The sequence below is a fragment of the Balaenoptera ricei genome, chromosome 7, assembly GCF_028023285.1.
Source record: "Balaenoptera ricei isolate mBalRic1 chromosome 7, mBalRic1.hap2, whole genome shotgun sequence".
In the NCBI taxonomy this organism is placed as follows: domain Eukaryota; kingdom Metazoa; phylum Chordata; class Mammalia; order Artiodactyla; family Balaenopteridae; genus Balaenoptera; species Balaenoptera ricei.
The window spans coordinates 74,311,496-74,330,873 of NC_082645.1; positions in this window are offsets into that span (position 1 = coordinate 74,311,496).

The window sequence follows — 19,378 nt, forward strand, 5'->3', positions numbered from 1 at the left end:
AAATAGAGGATAGCCTCAAATAATGTGACCGATTTTCTACTATTAACCTCAGACCATTTGCTTCAATTTCATTATTCATGGAATGAAAACTTGACATTCAAAATCTTTAGTTTAGTTATTTGCTCAGGTTTTTCCAATCAGAGGAGAAAAGATATTATGTCAAATCCAAAAGAACTTGACTTATGAGACATGAAAACTTAAAAAAGCAAGCAGCCCAGTCATTCTGGCATTATTTGTCATTCAGCTATTAATGCTTCCTATCACTGACTGCATTAGCAAAAGCATCTTTATAAGTAGGATAAAATTACATAGAACCACACACACAGAAACACACACACACACACACACACACACACACACACACACAGAAATGAATGCATGTAAAAATGGTGAAATTCAATAGCATCTATAGTCTAGTTAACAGTATTAAACCAATGTCAATTTCCTGGTTTTGACATTGTTCTATAGTTTTATATGATGCACTGCTGGCCAAAGCTGGATGAAGGGTATGAAAGACTTTGTGTACTATTTTTTCTAGTTCCTGTCACTGTGTAATTATTTCAAAATGAAAAGCTTTAAGGAAAAGGCATCTAAAGAAGGAGGACGCTTACTTGATGAAAATGTCCCTGGGTCAAGAATCAGACACACATAAGCCTTGAGCAAGTCACATAACCTCAGATCCATGTTTCATTCTTTGTAAAAATGTGGTGAATGGATTAAAGGATTAGGGGGAATGCTTTTAGTTTATAATCAAGATTCTAATTTAAACAGCAAATTGATAAAAATTTTGTGGTTCAGAAAACATTGTTCAGCAGATGAAAATTTTTCATAAAATAATTTTCTAAAGGTAAGACATATTTGAAACAAAATTACTGTAAAAATATAGCCATTCAAGTGAATAATATTTCAGGAGCTTTCACCATAATGGCTGTCTATATAGGTGAAAATATGTCCAAATATACTTATTAAGCTATCCTTGCCCTTGTAGTTTGCTAACGTAGGTAGCCTGTTAAGGGTGTAGCTATATGTTATTAAAATTGCATGTGATAAGAAAAAATTCACTAACCAAATTTTAGTCCATATATACATGAGAAAATTTTAAAAATGGATGTCCTAAAAAAATGCATGTTTTGGGACTTCCCTGGTGGTGCAGTGGTCAAGAATCCGCCTGCCAGTGCAGGGGACACGGGTTCAAGCCCTGGTCCGGGAAGATCCCACATGCTGCGGAGCAACTAAGCCTGTGTGCCACAACTACTGAACCTGTGCTCTAGGGCCCACATGCCACAACTACTGAAGCCCACGTGCCTAGAGTCTGTGCTCTGCAACAAGAGAAGCCACCGCAATGAAAATCCCGCACATGGCAATGAAGAGTGGCCCCCCTCGCTGCAACTAGAGAAAACCCCGCGCGCAGCAACGAAGACCCAACGCAGCCAAAAATAAATAAATAAATTTATACAAAAAAAAATTTGTTAAAAATGACTTTCAAAAATAAATAATGGGAAAAAATTTATTCTAAAAATTAAACATTGAAAATATTGTATTTTGTAAAACATGCATTTTAAAATATATTTATTTATTTATTTTTGGCTGCGTTGGGTCTTCGTTGCTGCGCGCGGGGTTTTCTCTAGCTGCGGCGAGCGGGGGCCACTCTTCATTGCCGTGCGCAGGCTTTTCATTGCGGTGGCTTCTCTTGTTGCAGAGCACGGACTCTAGGCACGTGGGCTTCAGTAGTTGTGGCACGTGGGCTCAGTAGTTGTGGCTCGCGGGCCCTAGAGCGCAGGCTCAGTAGTTGTGGTGCACGGGCTTAGTTGCTCCACGGCATGTGGGATCTTCCCCGACCAGGGCTTGAACCCGTGTCGCCTGCATTGGCAGGCGGATTCTTAACCACGGCGCCACCAGGGAAGCCCCAAAAGTTGTTTTTTAGAGATAATAACACTCATAGCACTTTCTGAGTGTCAGTAACTGAATGTACATTGTGCCACTAAATCCTCAATACAAAATAGGAAATAGGTATATTATTCCCCAAAGAAAAGGAGGCAAATAGAGCTTAAGAACAGTGACTAAGATCTCAGAGCTGCTAAGTGGTGGAGCTAGAGAAGGCTTGTTTGACTTTAAATGTGGTGTTCTTTCCACTGTGCCACTTTGTCCCTGAAAGTATGAGGGTATAAATTTGCCTTTTGCTGCACAGCTTATTCAATCTTTCAGGCATCTATTGTCTACTGTAAATATGTGCCCTTGAATACCAGGAGCTCTTAACCTAGCCACAAATCTTTCCAGTTTGCATTGTAACTTGTTTTCCAATTTTTGTTACCTCTTATAGACATAGGATCAAGGCTAGGTTTCATGTACAGTTTTTAGATATTGAGCTTTAAATACTCGAGTTCATTTTAGATATTGAGCTTTAAATACTCGAGTTCACCAGTAAAGCATAGCGTTTAATGGTGTAGGCTTTGGAGGCAATAGACTTAGAATGAATTCCAGCCAATGTTACTTAGTTGGGAAACTTGTTGAAATTCTCAGTCTTAATTTCCTTATTTGTTATAGAAATAATTGTATCTACCTCAAAGGGTTGTTATGAGAATTAAATGAAATTAGTTCACTTAAAATGCTTTACATCCTCATGGGTTCATGTTACTCACTGATGGCTGTGATTATTGTTCTCACAATTATACATGAGTAGTTAGATGGAAATGTGCTCCTGTGTATTTTTTTTTATTAAAAAAATTTTTTTATCTTATATTGGAGTATAGTTGATTAACAATGTTGTGTTAGTTTCAGGTGTACAGCAAAGTGATTCACTTATTCATATAAATGTATCTATTCTTTTTCAAATTCTTTTCCCATTTAGGTTATTACAGAATACTGAGCAGAGTTCCCAGTGCTATATAGTAGGTCCTTGCTGGTTATCTATTTTAAATATAGCAGTGTGTACATGTCAATCCCAAACTCCCAATCTATTATGTAATTTTTATCACAGACTTGAAACCAGAAAATCATATTAATAAAATATTTTCAGTGTTTTGAATCTCCCAACTTGGCCAAATCTGTAAGTTTCAAACTATGTAGTGAATTATGGATATGCATCTATTATTAATGGTCTTTTTATGTGAAAAATATCTAGTCTTCGGGTGAAATTCCAACTCTAGATGATCCATAGCTTTCTGATCATTTAAGGACTCCTTTCATAGGCATAAGGTTGAATTATACTGAAATGAGGGGTACGTTTGCATTATCAGCTTCCATGATTGTGGGCAGATGCCTTCTGTCCTTTAGTTTGCCTTAAGAAAATCTCTATACCATTCTGTGGGATACCAGTATATAGGACCAGCCAGAGAAAATTCATGTAAGGATTTGGATAGACTCTGTTTTGAAGACAGGGATGGTTCCAAAGCACACTTCTGATAACCTGCTGGATTCAGTTCTGCAGTGTTATATCTCAGGACCATTACCTTTTTATTTATTTATTTTTTTATTTTATTTTATTTTTTTTTCATTTTTATTTATTTATTTATTTTTAATTTATGGCTATGTTGGGTCTTCGTTTCTGTGCGAGGGCTTTCTCTAGTTGTGGCAAGTGGGAGCCATTCTTCATCGCTGTGCGCAGGCCTCTCACCATCGCGGCCTCTCCCGTTGCGGAGCACAGGCTCCAGACACGCAGGCTCAGTAATTGTGGCTCACGGGCCCAGCTGCTCCGCGGCATGTGGGATCTTCCCAGACCAGGGCTCGAACTCGTGTCCCCTGCATTAGCAGGCAGATTCTCAACCACTGCGCCACCAGGGAAGCCCCATTACCTTTTTAAAATCCCATATTGCAATGTTATAGTTGGACATTATGTGGATGACACATAAGAAATAATCATTTTCTATAACATTTCAGAGTCTTACAGAGCAAACTGAATAAAATCATAACAAAGTATTTCATAGTAATAAGATCTTAGACCAATATTTCAGTGATATTCACATTTTAAACAAGGTATGAATTTCTATATGTGACATTCCAACTCGACAGGAACGAAGATAAAGTGACATTTGAGATCAACCTCCTCTTTCAGAATAAGTAATGAAAATAAATAATCTGAATAAAAAAAGGCTATCATATAATCTTTCTATTCCAATAATTTCTGTCCTGTGTATGTGTGTTTGCTAAAGAATTTGAAATTATAAGAAAGTTTTTCTGTTGATTGAAAATAATTGAAATGTTTGATGATAACTGTCACTAATAACAAAATGAAAAGTGAGTAAGGAGTTCGATTCTTCTCTCATCACACAATTAGGCAATTCTCACTGTGATTTTGAATCTTAAATATGACCATTGCATGACCAGAAACCAGAGGGAAACAAGCAATATAAGGCTATATGCAAGGATTTTTGAAACAAGAAATATGACTTCTGTAATAATGGAAAATAAGAATATGTTGGTATATGAACTGTGCATACCAAAGTTTATTATTTTTTTGGTTACATAGAGAATATGAAGATAGATATCTTGGGGAGAAACTCTCTAATGTTTGCTAGAGTTATAGTAGTAAATTTTATCATAATTAAAGGAAAAATAACATTTTTGACAGATTTTATCACACAAAATGTTGGGTACAGAAATTTTAAATATTGGAATTTAAACCTGGGAGTTACTGTAGAATTGTGATAGCACAAGTTTACTGCAAAATAAAAAAATCATACCAAAGTACATAGCAAAACATAATTATATGTGATGTTAGGTTTTTAGAGTTAAGAGAGCTATTAAAGAGTAACATATGACATACATTAACAAAAAGATGATGATATAGAATAAATATCAACATGAAGGAGAAAAGTCTCTTTTATAATGGGAACAAACTAAACAAAAAAGATTATGTTACTATTCAGAAAAATTTCAGGGAGAAATCACCAGCATTAAACTCCTGAAAAATATTTGACTATTTTGGTACATATAATAATAATGTATATATGTCCCTTAAATATATCATCTCTTATGCATTCAGTAGTTGGATGCTAATAACAATAACATATTTTCCAAAAACACTAATTTGAAAAGGTACATGCCCCCCAATGTTCACCGCAGCATTATTTACAATTGCCAAGATATGGAAGCAACCTAAGTGTTTATCAACAGGTGAATGTGGTATATATATACAATGGAATACTACTCAGCCATAAAAAGAATGAAATTTGCAACAACATGGATGGACTTGGAGGGTATTATGCTAAGTGAAATGTCAGACAGAGGAAGACGAATACTGTGTTTGAATACTGTATGAATACTGTAGAGCACTTAGATGTGGAATCTAAAAAATAAAACAAACTAATGAATACAACAAAAAGGAAGCAGACTCACAGATATAGAGAGCAAACTAGTGGATACCTACGGGGCAAGGGGAGGGGGCAATGGGCAAGATAAGGGTAGAAGATTAAGAGGTACAAACTACTATGTACAAAATAAATAAGCTACAAGGATATATTGTACAACCCAGGGCAAATAGCCCATATTTTATAATAACTATAAATGGAATATAACCTTAAAAAATGTGAATCACTGTGTTGTACACCTGAAACTTATATAACAATTTACATCAACTATACCTCAATAAAAAAAAAAAAGCAATTACATGTTTTCAACAAATGTTTCTAAGAGTTTTCTAAACACCATGATTGATCTGCATTCCATTTTTACCAAGTATTTCCTTAAAAAATTCTTCTCAATCTTGGGGATAAGAATACTTTATCTCTTCTGCTTGACATTACTAGAGTTTAGTGATTCTTAGAATTTAGGGAAGAAAAAGCTAATTAATATATTTTATTCATATATTTAGGGACATATATCTATAGACTCTAAACATGTAAATAGAAGGAAGAAGTTCTGCATTTATTGTTACTATGACCACCGAAAATCATTTATGGAATCTTTGCAGTGGCAGGGAACTTTGATAAGTTTATAAATTGAAACAATAGCAATTAGAGGAATGTTAGGTGAGACCTTTAAGGTATGGAAAACTATAAGAAATTCCACATAAATATGATTGCTTCCACTACTTAACTTATTCCAACCAAAAACGTGAATTAGCTAACATGGAACTGTGACTAACAAATTTTATTTACAGTGGGAGGGGAAAGAACTAACATTTGCCTTAAAGATGGCCCAGGTTACATTCTCATTTTTCAGTTTTTGGTGGGAGAGATTAGTTATACTGTCACTTTAGCAAAAATTGAATTCCCTTTCCTTTTTGCCACACACACCCTATGTCTTCTATTCTATTCTACTTCTCATTTTTTCCATATTTTTATTATATTATTTTTTTGAATTACTTCCTTTTAATATGCCATACATTTTGCTTATTTATTCTGTTTATTACTTATTGTCTTTCTTCTTATCTAGAATATAAACTCCAGGTCCAAGGGTCTTTATCTGTTTTGTTCATTGATGCATTCCAAATATCTAGAAGATTCCTGATTCATCATAATCATTTAATAAATATCTATTAACTATTTGAGGTGAAAATGCTTTTGTTGATGTACAGTTATTAAAATCTGTAGGCTTGATTACTCTTGATGCATTACACGTGAGGATAATTAAATAATAATCAACAAATTGCATTTTTAGCAGGGTGCATTACTACTAATAACGTAGAATCTTCTTGTCTGGTCTTCTGCCACAGCCTTTTTTCACCTTCTCCATAGACATAGCCCCTAATTATTTTTCCTTCACTGATTTCTACCTAATGAAATCTCCCTCTGCTTTTCATTTATCCTCTCTTCCAGACCTATCTGCTCTCCTTTTCACACCAAACTCTACCCTGTTAGGCGGTAACTGTCTTAAAAAAGGAATTCCTAGAGTTACATTCCTTGACTCTTGGTTCTCCTTAAAATGTCTGCGTATTAATTGAAAATTCAAATACAAAATTTTTCACATTTCTGGAGGATTTGAAACGATGTAGGAACATTTTTATAATGTTGATTTAATTTTTGTATGGTTTTATTTGGACACAGAATATTTCTTTCTTTCTTTAACAAAATTATTTCAACCTTCAAATCTGCTCTTCCGTAAATTCAAACACTAGATGTCTCTCTAGCGCCAGTCTCACTTTGCTACTCAAACGAGCTCATTCAGCCTAGGCTAACACAGGATTCCAGAGCAAGGAGACATTTACTTACCCAGTGTTGGCCCTGAGGAGTCACGGGCATTCATGTTCTGTAATGTGTATGTTCTCAGATTCCATGTGTCCCTGTAGCTAAATTTTAGCTATGGCCCTTTTTGACTTACAGATATGACTGATAATACTATTTTACATGTGCATAGAGGTAGAAAATATATGGAACCCTCTCACATGTATTATTTCATTCTGTTCTCACAGCACTCTTGTAAGCTAGGTATTCTGGTTATCTCAATTTTTACAATTGAGGAAACTGAGGCTCACAAATGTTACAGAACATTTATAAGTTGTCATAGCAACTACTGACTGACTCCATATTCACTTACTGATTCTCATTCTAAATTTATTGTTCATTCCTCTGAATAAAACCACCTTTGCCTAGATGAGAACTTTTAGATGATTCCTTATTACATATATTTTGATGAACTGCGAGTCAAATATATGCGCCCATACATTACAACTTTGAACACACAAAATATAACCTGGGCCATCTTTAAGTCAGATGCTAGTTCCTTCCCTTCCTTTAGTCATATGAAGGTGTTACAGTTTACTGCATTTAATTCTTTCATAATACCCTACTAGAAGAACAAACATTTTAGCTAATACTTCTAAATTGGCTTATATGCTCAAATAATATCTAGGGATGAAACTGTCCCCACCCCCACCCTTTAGTCTGAACCTTGGGTAACCCTGGTTTCTAATTAACTTTGAAGAGGTATACGTGTGAGCCTACATTCCTCTGTGTACTTTACTTGCTGCCAGGAGAAACATTTAATTTCCTGGTGGGAGAAAATTATCTTTAAAGGAAGAGTCCCATTCTTTCTATTGTTACTCTGAGGTTCCCTGGATGGTTTCAATCTCAATAAAGTACAAATAAGGACTCCCTTAGATTCTGGTTAAATAAATATATATAGGAAATGTTCCTTCTCACTAGTTTGTATATTTCACATGATAATAAATCAGTTCTTTTTTGATATGTTAGTAACACCCGTGGACATTTTGCAATTATGTTTTTAGTAAAGTCATTGATATATTACTTTTCTTAAAAAGCACATTAAAATATAGGACAATGTAAAATTCACTGTAACATTTGATCAGCAGTTCTATATACTTTACAATTAGAGATTTAAGAGTTACATATAAAACTCCTAACTAATTTTGAAATCTTGTGCAAGGAATGAGCAAGAGCCTGTTACTTACTGAAGTTTACAGTCCTTAACACTTAGTAAACCTTCCAAATTTTCTTCTTTAATACGAGAGTAAATGTTGCTTTTGAATTAGAAAAGGAGAAAGGTGATCATTTTATTATATAGGAAAAACATAAATAAAAGCTGTACATTTTCATGAATAATTCTAATTTTTATTCATGTTTTAGTTTTATGTACACATTATTTTTGCCATTGGCCAAGAACTTAATGATACTTTATTTTTACAGCATTCTTGGGACTTTTGGTTTATTTTTCATGTTTTCCATTTTCAGGGTAATCTAGATTCCCATATCTTCTTTTTCTTCCTCCTTTTATATAATGGATTTAGTTCCCTATTTTCCAGTAGATACATGGTTTGCCTGGTAGGCAAGAGCATTGTCTTTGGAGACAGACAGACCTGTGTTTGAATGTTCCTTTATTGCTAATGTGATCATGGAAAAATTACCTAACCAATCTGTGGCTCTGTCTCCTCATCTACTAAATCTTGTTACAAATACTCAGAATTACAAGATTGGTTGGAAGGATGAGGTGCAGTAATGTGTGTAATGTGTTTAGCTAAGAGTGTGGAATATGTTAATTAATAAATGGCCTAATTGTCAATGATAGCACTTCTTCAGAAAAGCATGTCTATTCCTGTACCTGGTTGATCTTTCTCCCAACATTACATACTGTTACTTGTTAGTCCACCAATAAAAAGCATTTAAAATGCTTCTTCAGAGAACATCATAGTGAAGCTAAGATGAACGTATTGTTAATATGAACCTATGATCTTCTTAGGGGAATACACTAAAAAATTGCTATAAAAATATTTTTATCATTCTTGAAAGACTTTATTTTTAGGGATCTATAAAACTTAGTTTCATTAAAAAAATACACATACATCATAAGTGAAAAATAATTTAATCAGCTTCACTCCAAGCATAGCTGGAGTGGCATCTGCGCATCCACTATAAGCCATTCAGTAGAAGTGCTTTTCTTTAGAAGGAGAGGAAGCTGTTGGAAAAGAGATTGTTGTGCAAGACCATTATGTGTTGGTCTTTAAGCTAGCCTTCAAAATACTTCATTGAATAGGAAGAGATATAGAGGACAAAAAGGAAGGAAATGAAATACTCATAGAATCAGGAGACAACAGGGTTAAAGATGAGAAAAGGAAGCATGAGGAAAAGAGCTTAAGCAAAGACTAGAATGGACAAATAGAATTGATTGTTCTACTAATGTTTTTAGTGGCAGCAAATTCAATAACAAAAGCTCATCCCTCCTTCTTAACACTAGTGATTTTGTAGTGCAGTAAACATAGAGAAGAACATTCTCTGTTACTCTCTGGATTGTCTTTATGTCCCCAAGTAACTCATAGTAAGCAAAGAGCTCATATCAACAGTCTCTTGAGTCTGAGGTAGAAATGTTTGATAGTACCTCTTAACCATATTTTTGGAAATATATGATGTTAATAGACAAACTATATGTGATTAAATATTTACTTTTCATAATATTTTTGGTAATATAGGCATAATTAAAACCATAGTTTTCTAACAATACAATTGTCTAAAACTTAAGAACATGAGATTTTATCTAGAGAAGGAAGGATAATAAGTTTGAGTGTTTAATACTTTAGTTTTAGACTTCTGGGGGTATGTAGTATTTTGAACTCAGGAATGGAATATCAAAAAAGGATTTTAATAAATAAAATACTGCTTTTTATTTTAGAAGTATGATTTAAAATATTTTTAAAAAGATGACTTAGTAAAGCTTATGGATCATATGATCCTCTCCTTTGAAATTTTTCTAAATTTATGATATAAAAATTATTTTCAGCAATTTGGAAATGTTCTATTTAAAAATACTCATTTCTCTTTCTCATCTTTCTCCACCTTGTTTCCCCTCTGACTCAAAGTTTAAAAGAAATTGAAACAAGTGACATTAGTTGATTTGCAATACTTTATAACTAACTTTCCCCTCTGGAGATGTGGGTTCAAATGCACTTTACGTCACAAGTGGAATGAGTCAGATGACCCCAATTTGTTCTTCTGTGACTTTCTTTGTTGATTTCAGAATGCCTCTTGCCAAACTCAGTTTGGGAGGAGTCCAGTGATGAAATAACAGGAGTTGAAACCTGCTTATTCAGAACATGGCTTTCGCTACTATTGATATTTTCAGAAAGTCAGTGAAAGTTAGCAAGAGAACGGGAATCCAGTCATGGAGACAACCAGGGTGTACCTGAAACTAGTTATAATTTAGTGTGTGTGTACATGCATGTGTGTATTTACAAGATTACAAGTGATATTCTATTTTTTTTATCAACAAAATTCATTTAACACCAAAATGGGATTTTGCATCATAGACCTTTGATTTAAGAAGATTGGCTACAGAGCCTGTCTTGGTCAGTTTGGGCCAAAGTTCCATAGACTGGAGGCTTATAAATAAAAGAAATTTATTTTTCACAGTTCTGAGAAACTGTGGAAGTCCAAGATCAGGGTACCAGCATGGTTGGGTGAAGGCCCTCTTCAGGGTCACAGACTTCTCATCATATCCTCACATGGTGGAAGGGGGTGAGGGATCTCTTTAATAAGAGATGGGGTTTCTTTAATAAGCACTAATCCCACTCATGTGGGCTCCACCCTCAGGACCTAAGCATCTTCCAAAAGCCCACCTCTTAATATCATCATACTGGGTATCAGGATTTCAACACATGAATTCTGAAGGGACACAGACATTCAGGCCATAGCAGAGCCTAACATTTGAAAGCATATTTAAATGTCATTTCAGATCACTAATAAAAAGTTAAATATGTGGATATGAAGTCATTTAAATATATTGGTTTTACCCTATATAAGGAGGATATAGGGAATTAACTGATGAAAGTCATACTTTGACATTTGGCTTTTGATCTGACACTACTAAAAAAATATAAACTTTTTTCAATATGTAATTAATTCATAGAAAGAAATTACACAAGTTGTAGAAATCAGGAAAAATTTTAAGCCTGTGCCATACGAAGGAGGTGAAGTCATGGGAATTTATATAGTAGTTAGGTTGAAATGGTATGTGGGCTTTAAAGACTGAAGATTGGAATTTTAGCGTCTAAATGGGAATGTGGAGGTAGGGCTTCAACAAAGACAGGTCTACTTTATTTGTGAAAAGAGCCTACCTAAAGTTTGCCACCAGTCTAAGGCAGTAGTAAGGAATACTGTTTTTCTTTAAAATTATGAATTTAGGTTAAGAAGAAAAACAAAGTTATCTTAGAGAAACTAAAACCCATTCCAACGCCAGACTTTGACGTTGTCTCCCTATATGGGACACAACTCTAAGTCAAGAAATTAACTGGAGCTCCAGCAGAAACAAAAATAGAAATTTGTAATTCTATACCTTCCCAAAATATTATTGAGGTTTTACTGGCTTATAGAGAAGCAACAACTCATTGGGATATTACAATTTTTTAATAATTGTCCTGATTGGAGTCTGGAAATCTTCATTCGTACATCTCTGGCTGAGACTGACAACCTTGTAGTTTCTATAGTTGCAACCATACAAATGGACCATTAATTGGTTCTTCTGAGACTCCTGTGTCTTTCCCCTGTATTATCTCTGATGTGGGAATTTGGCTTTGGTTCTAACTCTTTTTTCCCCCCTCTTTAGCTCCTGCTATAGTTCATAAGGTTCATATATAGTTCATATATACTGATAAGGCAGCTGAGGGCTTTAGAAAACTCTGAGAAACTCACTCACTCCCTGTGAAGCCAAATGGTGGAAGTATTGGCTGCTTCACTGACATCTCTTAGCATTTTTCCTGTCCCTGTTTCCATATCCCAGCAACTCCAGGCTCTCTCTTGGCCAAATAAATGGTCTGGATAATTTTATGTGAGAGATATTCATGATTACCTGACTTAGAGGAAAATAAGTGGTTTGGATACCCTAATTTGTTTTAGTGATTTTCTTTGTTTCTCCCTTTCCTGGCTTCAGAAAGGGAAAATATACATTTCTTTCACATGGAGGGATACATAAGGAGAAATAAAAACATTCTTCGTGAATTGGGCATCCCACAAAAATTCACCTTCCATTTTCCTAAACTTCCTCTTATATTGAATGAGGAGTGGGTGTGGTAGTATCGGTTTTGCAGGAAAATTGTCTTTCAGCAACCCTTTCATCGGCGGGTATAAACAGCTAAAAACTTAGTGCACTTAGATTTGAGGTGCTTAGTGCTTTTGCCTCAACTGAGAGGCTTAGAATCCATTTCTGGTACCCAGGACCAAAAAACATGTTGTTACAGAAGAGTAGGAACAAAATAAAATCATTCAGAAAAATTAGGACTAAGAGGATTCTTATTCAGAACCACTAAAGGAAACATCAAACAATGCACTTTAAAAAGGATAGGGAACACAGAAGAACAGGATGCAAGAACCAAAGAAATTGATTAACATGTGGATTAGCATGTCTACAAGGAAACTGATTAACCTATAGATCAATCTAAATAAGCAATGAATGCCAAAAGGAATAATAAAATAATGGTGGTAACTAATTTTGAGTGCCTCAAAAAAGTGGTGCTCTAATTGCATGAAAAATTCAGAGACAAATGGCTGAACTTCAAGCTTTCTCAGATCCTTTGATTTTTTGGAGGGAGATAGAAATACTGACTAAACTTTCACTCTGTTAGGCCAAGAATGCATGTTAAATATTTAAGGACCACCACTCTAAGGTGAGCAATATAGTGTAAAACAAAACCAAACCAACAAAAGTCTGTGTTGCTCAATAAAGGAAAGGGGAAGAATATAAGCAAATAAACAGCAGGGAAAATAAAATAAAAATTAAAAGATAATAAAAACAAGTCAAAACAGAGCAGTAATAATAATGTTAATCTATAAACTAAATTTAATTTAATGTAGATTTAAATCTAAATTTACTTCTTAAAAGATAGGTAGTTTCAAATCATATTTTAAAAATCCAATTGTATACTATTTATGAGAAATATACCTAAACATGATGATATAGAAAATACTGAAATGGAAAAACATATGCAGGCAAAGATGAACCCAACTAAATTCATTTTTGCTATATTAATAAAAGGCAAAATAAAATTTGAACCAAAAAAGGACTTATGATGAAAGGGTGTCATAATTCTCTAGAAAGATACAACAACCCTGAATGTATATATATTGAAAAACATATAATGCTTCAAAAATGCATAAAGCAAATATTAATAGTATTAAGGTTGAAATTGACAAATTATCAATTGTAGTAGGAGATTTTATTATAACTTTTCCAGAAAACGATAGATGGCATACATCCAAAATTAGTATGCATTTAAACATTACATTCAACAAATAGGGAAACAAATTATTTTCCAACAACCACGGAATATTTTTAAATTAAACTTACATACAGAAAATTTGTCCTTTATAGTGTAGAGTTCTATGAATTTTGACATATGCACACTGTAGCACAAACACCACCACAATCAAGATACAGAACAGTTCTATCACTCCATCAGAAATTATCTCATGCTACACTCTGTAGTCAAACACTTCCCCCACTATTAATATCTGACAGTCACTGACTGATTCTCTATCCCTATCGCTTTGTCTATTCTAGAGGGTAATATATATGGAATTATACAGTATATAGCCTGTGGAGAAAGGCTTTTTTCTCTTAGCATAATACATTTCAGACTCATCAATTTCTCACATGTATCAATAGTTCATTCCTTTTTGTTGCTGAATGGTATTTCACTGTATGGATGTACCACAATTTATCTACTCTCCAGTTCAGGGACATTAGTGTTGTTTTTAGTTTCTGGTGATACTAATAAAATTGTTTTAAAGTTACTGTAGTATTTGTGTGAATATAATTTTCATTTCACTTGAGTAAATGCCAAAGTGTGGTATTGGTTGGTAATTGCTGTGGTAAATGTATGTTTAACTTTATAACGCATCATTTTCCAGAGTGGCTGTGCCATTTTGCATTCCCACCAACTATGCATGAGCATTTCTGTCACTTTGTGTCCTTGCTAGTACTTGTTATTGTCAATTAAAGAAAAAAAGACATTCTAATAGATGTGTATTGGTATTTCAGCATGATTTTTATTTTCATATTATCTTTTTTACATACTACAGGATTCAATTTTTTAAGTGTCTTAGTTCACTCAGGCTGTGATAACAAAATACCACTAACAAAATATTGAGCGGCTTATAAACAGCAGAAATTCACTTCTCATAGTTCTGGAGACTGGGAAGTCCAAGATCACAGGGCAGGCAGATTCTGTGTGGTGGCTGGTGAGGGCCCACTTCCTGGTTCATAGAGGACACCTTCTCACTGTGTCCTCACATGGTGGAAGGGGCTAGGAAGTTCTGTGGAATGCTTTTTATAAGAGCACTAATCCCATTTGTTAGGGCTCCGCCCTCATAACCTAATCACCTCCCAAAGGCCTCCACCTACTAATACCATCATCATCCTTAAGGATTAAGATTTCAACATATGAATTTTTGGGGGGCTGGGGTGGGCATAAATATTCAGACCATAGCATTGAGGATCTTTTACATTTATGTTCATGAAGGACAGTGCTCTGTAATTTTCTTGCAATCCCTTTTGCTGGTTTTGGTTATCAAGTTGGTTTCAGAAAGTGAGTTGGGAAATACTCCATGCCCCTTTTTCCTTCCCTTGATTTTTTGCAAGAGGTTATGCAGAATTGGAATTATTTCTTTGTTAAATACTTGGTCAAATTCACAAATGAAACCATCTGGGATTACAGTTTTCTTTTTTGGCAGGTTTAAAACTACAAATTCAATTTTCTAATAGATATAAACTATTTACTATTGAGTGAATTTTGGTAATTTGTTTCTCAAGGAAGTGATCCATTTCATTTAGGCTGTTGAAATTATGTGCATAGAATTTTGTAGTATTCTCATATTACCCTTTAATATCTGTGGAGTCTGTAGGAGTATCTCCTTTTATATGCTTTACATTGTTAATTTGTGTTCTCATTCAGTTCAAAATATTTTCCAAGTTCTCTTGAAATTTCTCCTTTGACACAAGGGTTAATTTTCAAATATTTAGGTACTTTGCAGATATTTTTCTGTTACTGATGTTTATAATTTATATAATTTGAATTCTCCTAAATTTGTTAATGTTTGTTTTATGATCTGTCTTAGTGAATGTTCACGTGTACTTGAAAATAATGTATATTCTTCTATTCTATTATTGGGTGGCGTGTTTTACAAACATCAAGTAGGTCAAGTTGGTTGACAGTGTTGTTCAGGTTTTCTATGTCCTCACTGATTTTCTGTCTACTTGCTCTGTCATACATATTACAGGTACATACACCGAAACTTCCCAGAAAATATTATAAATTTTGCTTTCAAAGTGATATATATTTTAATAAAAAGAAGAAAAATAGTAAATTGTATTTATTAAGATATTTGTCATTTACCTTGCTTTTCCTTCAGTTCCAAGTTTTCCTCTGTTATAATTTCCCTTAAGTCTTTTATAATATCCCTTAAGTCTAAACTGTTTGGGGTTTGCTGAGATTCTTGAATTTTTTTCAAACATGGGGAAGTTTTTTCAGCCACTATGTCTTCAAATATTTTTCTGCACCAACCTCTTTCTCCTTTACTTCATACACTCTACTGACACAAATAATAGATTTTTGATATTATTATCATATTATCCTTAGGCCCTAGAAGCTCTGGTCATTTTAATTTTCTATCTTTTTCTCTCTGTTATTTAGACTGGATAATTTTTATTGACTTATCTTTAAGTCCACTGACTTTTTCTTCTGACATTTCCATTCTTCTATTGAGCCTGCACAGGGAATTTTAAAATTACAGGTATTATATTTTTCAGTTAAAAATTTTCCATTTTGTTCCTTTTTTTTTAACCTAATAGTTTCTATTTCTCTGTTAAGAATGTCTACATTTCCACTCATTTCAAGAGTTACCGTTACCTTATGGAGGATGGTTATGATAGCTAATTAAAAAATCTTTATTTCAACATCTGGGTCATTTTAGATTTGATATCTGTTGATTATTCTCTCTCTGGAAAGCTGGTCCAATTTTCCTGGTTATTTGTATGTTGAGCAATTTTGGATTGTATCTTCAACATTTTGATAATGTGTTCTGAGACTCTGCATCTTGCTAAAATCCTCTGAAGCAGGCTGAATTGTTGGTTCACCAGTAAATCAACCCAGTTGATTCAGACTGCTGAGTTCTATCTTGCCTTCCGTGGGTGGCTGTTTCAATGTTGGTTCAGGTTTTAAAGCCTTTACTGCGCTGAGCCAGTCGGGAACCAGTGTGGGACTGTGGAGCTGGTTCATGATGAATTCTCCAAGACTTTCCTGGGATTTTTTTGATATGTTCTGTACAGGCAGTTTGGGTTGAGCCTGAGAATTCCTTTCTTCAGCTCTCTTTTTAGGATCTTCCCTTACACTGTCTGGCTCCCAGAGGTCCCCTTTTCAAGTCCCTCTGTCCAGAAAGATAGGCTTCTCTCAAAGTTGTTGACTCTTACACTGTTGTACAGTTCTGTGTAACTAGATACACCTTGTGGAGAAGTAGCAAAAGAAAAGACAGAAAATAAAAATAGGGATTCCTTCCACACTCTGTACAACAGAGGCCCATTTTCCTGATTTCTCTATTCAGAGAGACGGGTTTTCTCAGGGTTTTACGGTCTTGCATCCCTGCTGCTGCCTCTGCAGGCACTGAAGCTGGCCTTGGGGCAGAGTTAGAAAACAAAGAGAGAGGGAAAAATATGTTGGAATCCCCCTCCCCTCCACATACTTACACTCTCTGACTTGCAGGGGTCCTGCTTCCCAGTCCTATGGCTAGAACAACAGGTTTATCTCACATTTTTGCTATGAGAAGAACAAGGCTGTTGCACAGCTCCCTGATTTGGCCCATCCTTAAGTCAAAGGCAGAAGATCTTGGAGGAAGAAAAATATCAGGAAACTCATCACTGCCATACTGGTGGTTTTTTGAATTTAAATTCTCTTCTCAATCTTCTTGCTATTTTTTACTTTTCAGAGTTGTCAGATAGTTGTTTTAGCATTTTGTCCAGAATTTTAAACTATAATCAATGAGAGAGAAAGCCTCTTGCATGCTTACTCCATCTTGACTGGTACCAGAAATCCATTCAGAGATATATTTAAAAGTTGTTCATGTACTTGGCCACAAAGAAATTCTCTAAGAGTTGATAACACACAAACTATGTTCTCTGAGAACAATGTAATAAAATTAGAGAATAATATCAAATCACACACTTACAAATATTCCATAGTTCAAAAAAGAAATCATATTGAAAATTACAAACTATTTAGAACTGAAAAACAATAGAAGCACAACTGGTAGACTACAGCAAAAATTACACTTAGAGGAAAGTTTTAACTTTAAATGCCTAAATTAAGGAAAAAATTGGAAATTTATTAGCTAAACGTTTAACTCAAGAAATTAGGAAAATAGTAAATCTTAAGATAGTAGAAAGGAGTGATAATGATAATAACAGAAATGAATCTAGAAAACCAAGCCATAATAGAGAGAATTAGCACTGTATAAAGTTTATCTTTGAAAAGATTGAAAACTTACACAAATCTCTAAGAACATTAATCAAGAAAAACCAGAGATAATCTGCATTTTCATATTAAAATATTTAATAGTATATTACTCATTTATAACTTGATATAAAAATGTAGATTTAATGGACAATTTTCTAGAGAAATATACCTTACCAAAATGAATTCAAGACAGAGGAAACTGAATATACTTATATCCTCTAAGGAAATGGAATCAGTTAGTGGTCAAAAATTAATAAAAATTTTTTTTGAAGTAGGAGTCCCAGTTACTGACATTCTTTTATCAAACTATCAACAAATAGATAGCTACTAACTTTAAAATTATTTTAGAGAACAGAAAAAGAAGAAAAAGTCTCCTACTCCCAGTTCAGCCACTTATTACCTCTATATTCCCAGATAAATGACTAGAATTCTCATTTGCCAAATGGGAATAATGACCAAAGTACATACCTCTTTGAACTGTGATAATTCAATGACAAAACAAATAAATAAAGAAAGAAATTCTGAGAACAATGTCTGCCACAGTAAGTGCAAAATAAATGTTAGCTATTCTTCTCTTCTTATTTTTAAGGTACCCAAACCAGGAATGGCCAGCACATAAAAGGAAAACTCTACTCCAGTATTCTTATTAGTATAGATGTAAAAATACAAAGTAAAATATTAACTAGCTATATTCTGCCATGTATTAAAATACATCATTATCAAATAGTGTGTATTCTGGGATTTCAAGGATGGTTTAACACAAAAATTACAAATATCTTAATATATAACTGTATTAATATATTAAAGGAGAAAAATTTATGATCAATTCAATAGACATAGTAAACCCATGCAATATATGCAGCTCTCATCATGACAAAAGCTTTTAATAAACTGGGAATAGAAAGGAACTTGCCCACCTACCAAAGTGTATCTACCAAAAACCTGTAGCAAACACTATTAATGGTGAAGCCTTACAAAATTTCCATTAATGTTGGGAGCTAGATGAGATTTTATAAGAGTTTGTAACCAGCACAATAAGACATGAAAATAAGGAACAGGAATGAGAATTGGAAAGGAAGAAATTAAATGGTCATTATTTTCAGATTATGTAAATATATATATATATATAATATCCATATAAACAAATGATTTGAACTAATGAATTTGGCACATTTGCTGGATACATTAGCAATATACAAAAACACTGGCATTCCTATTCATTCCCAACCTCCTTAAACTATTATAGAAAAGAAGACCAAAATCATAAGAGGAACAAAAACCAAAAGACACCTATATTTTTAGTGGAGGGCATAAGAGAATGCTGAAAAACTGGATGCAGTAAATACTATTAATGGTGAAACCTTACAGAATTTCCATTAATTTGGGGAGCTAGACAAGAATTTTATAGACGTTTGTAACCAGCACAACAAGATATGAAAATAAGTAAAAGGAATATTCACTGATAAAGAAATGATTAAGTAAATTATGGATGGG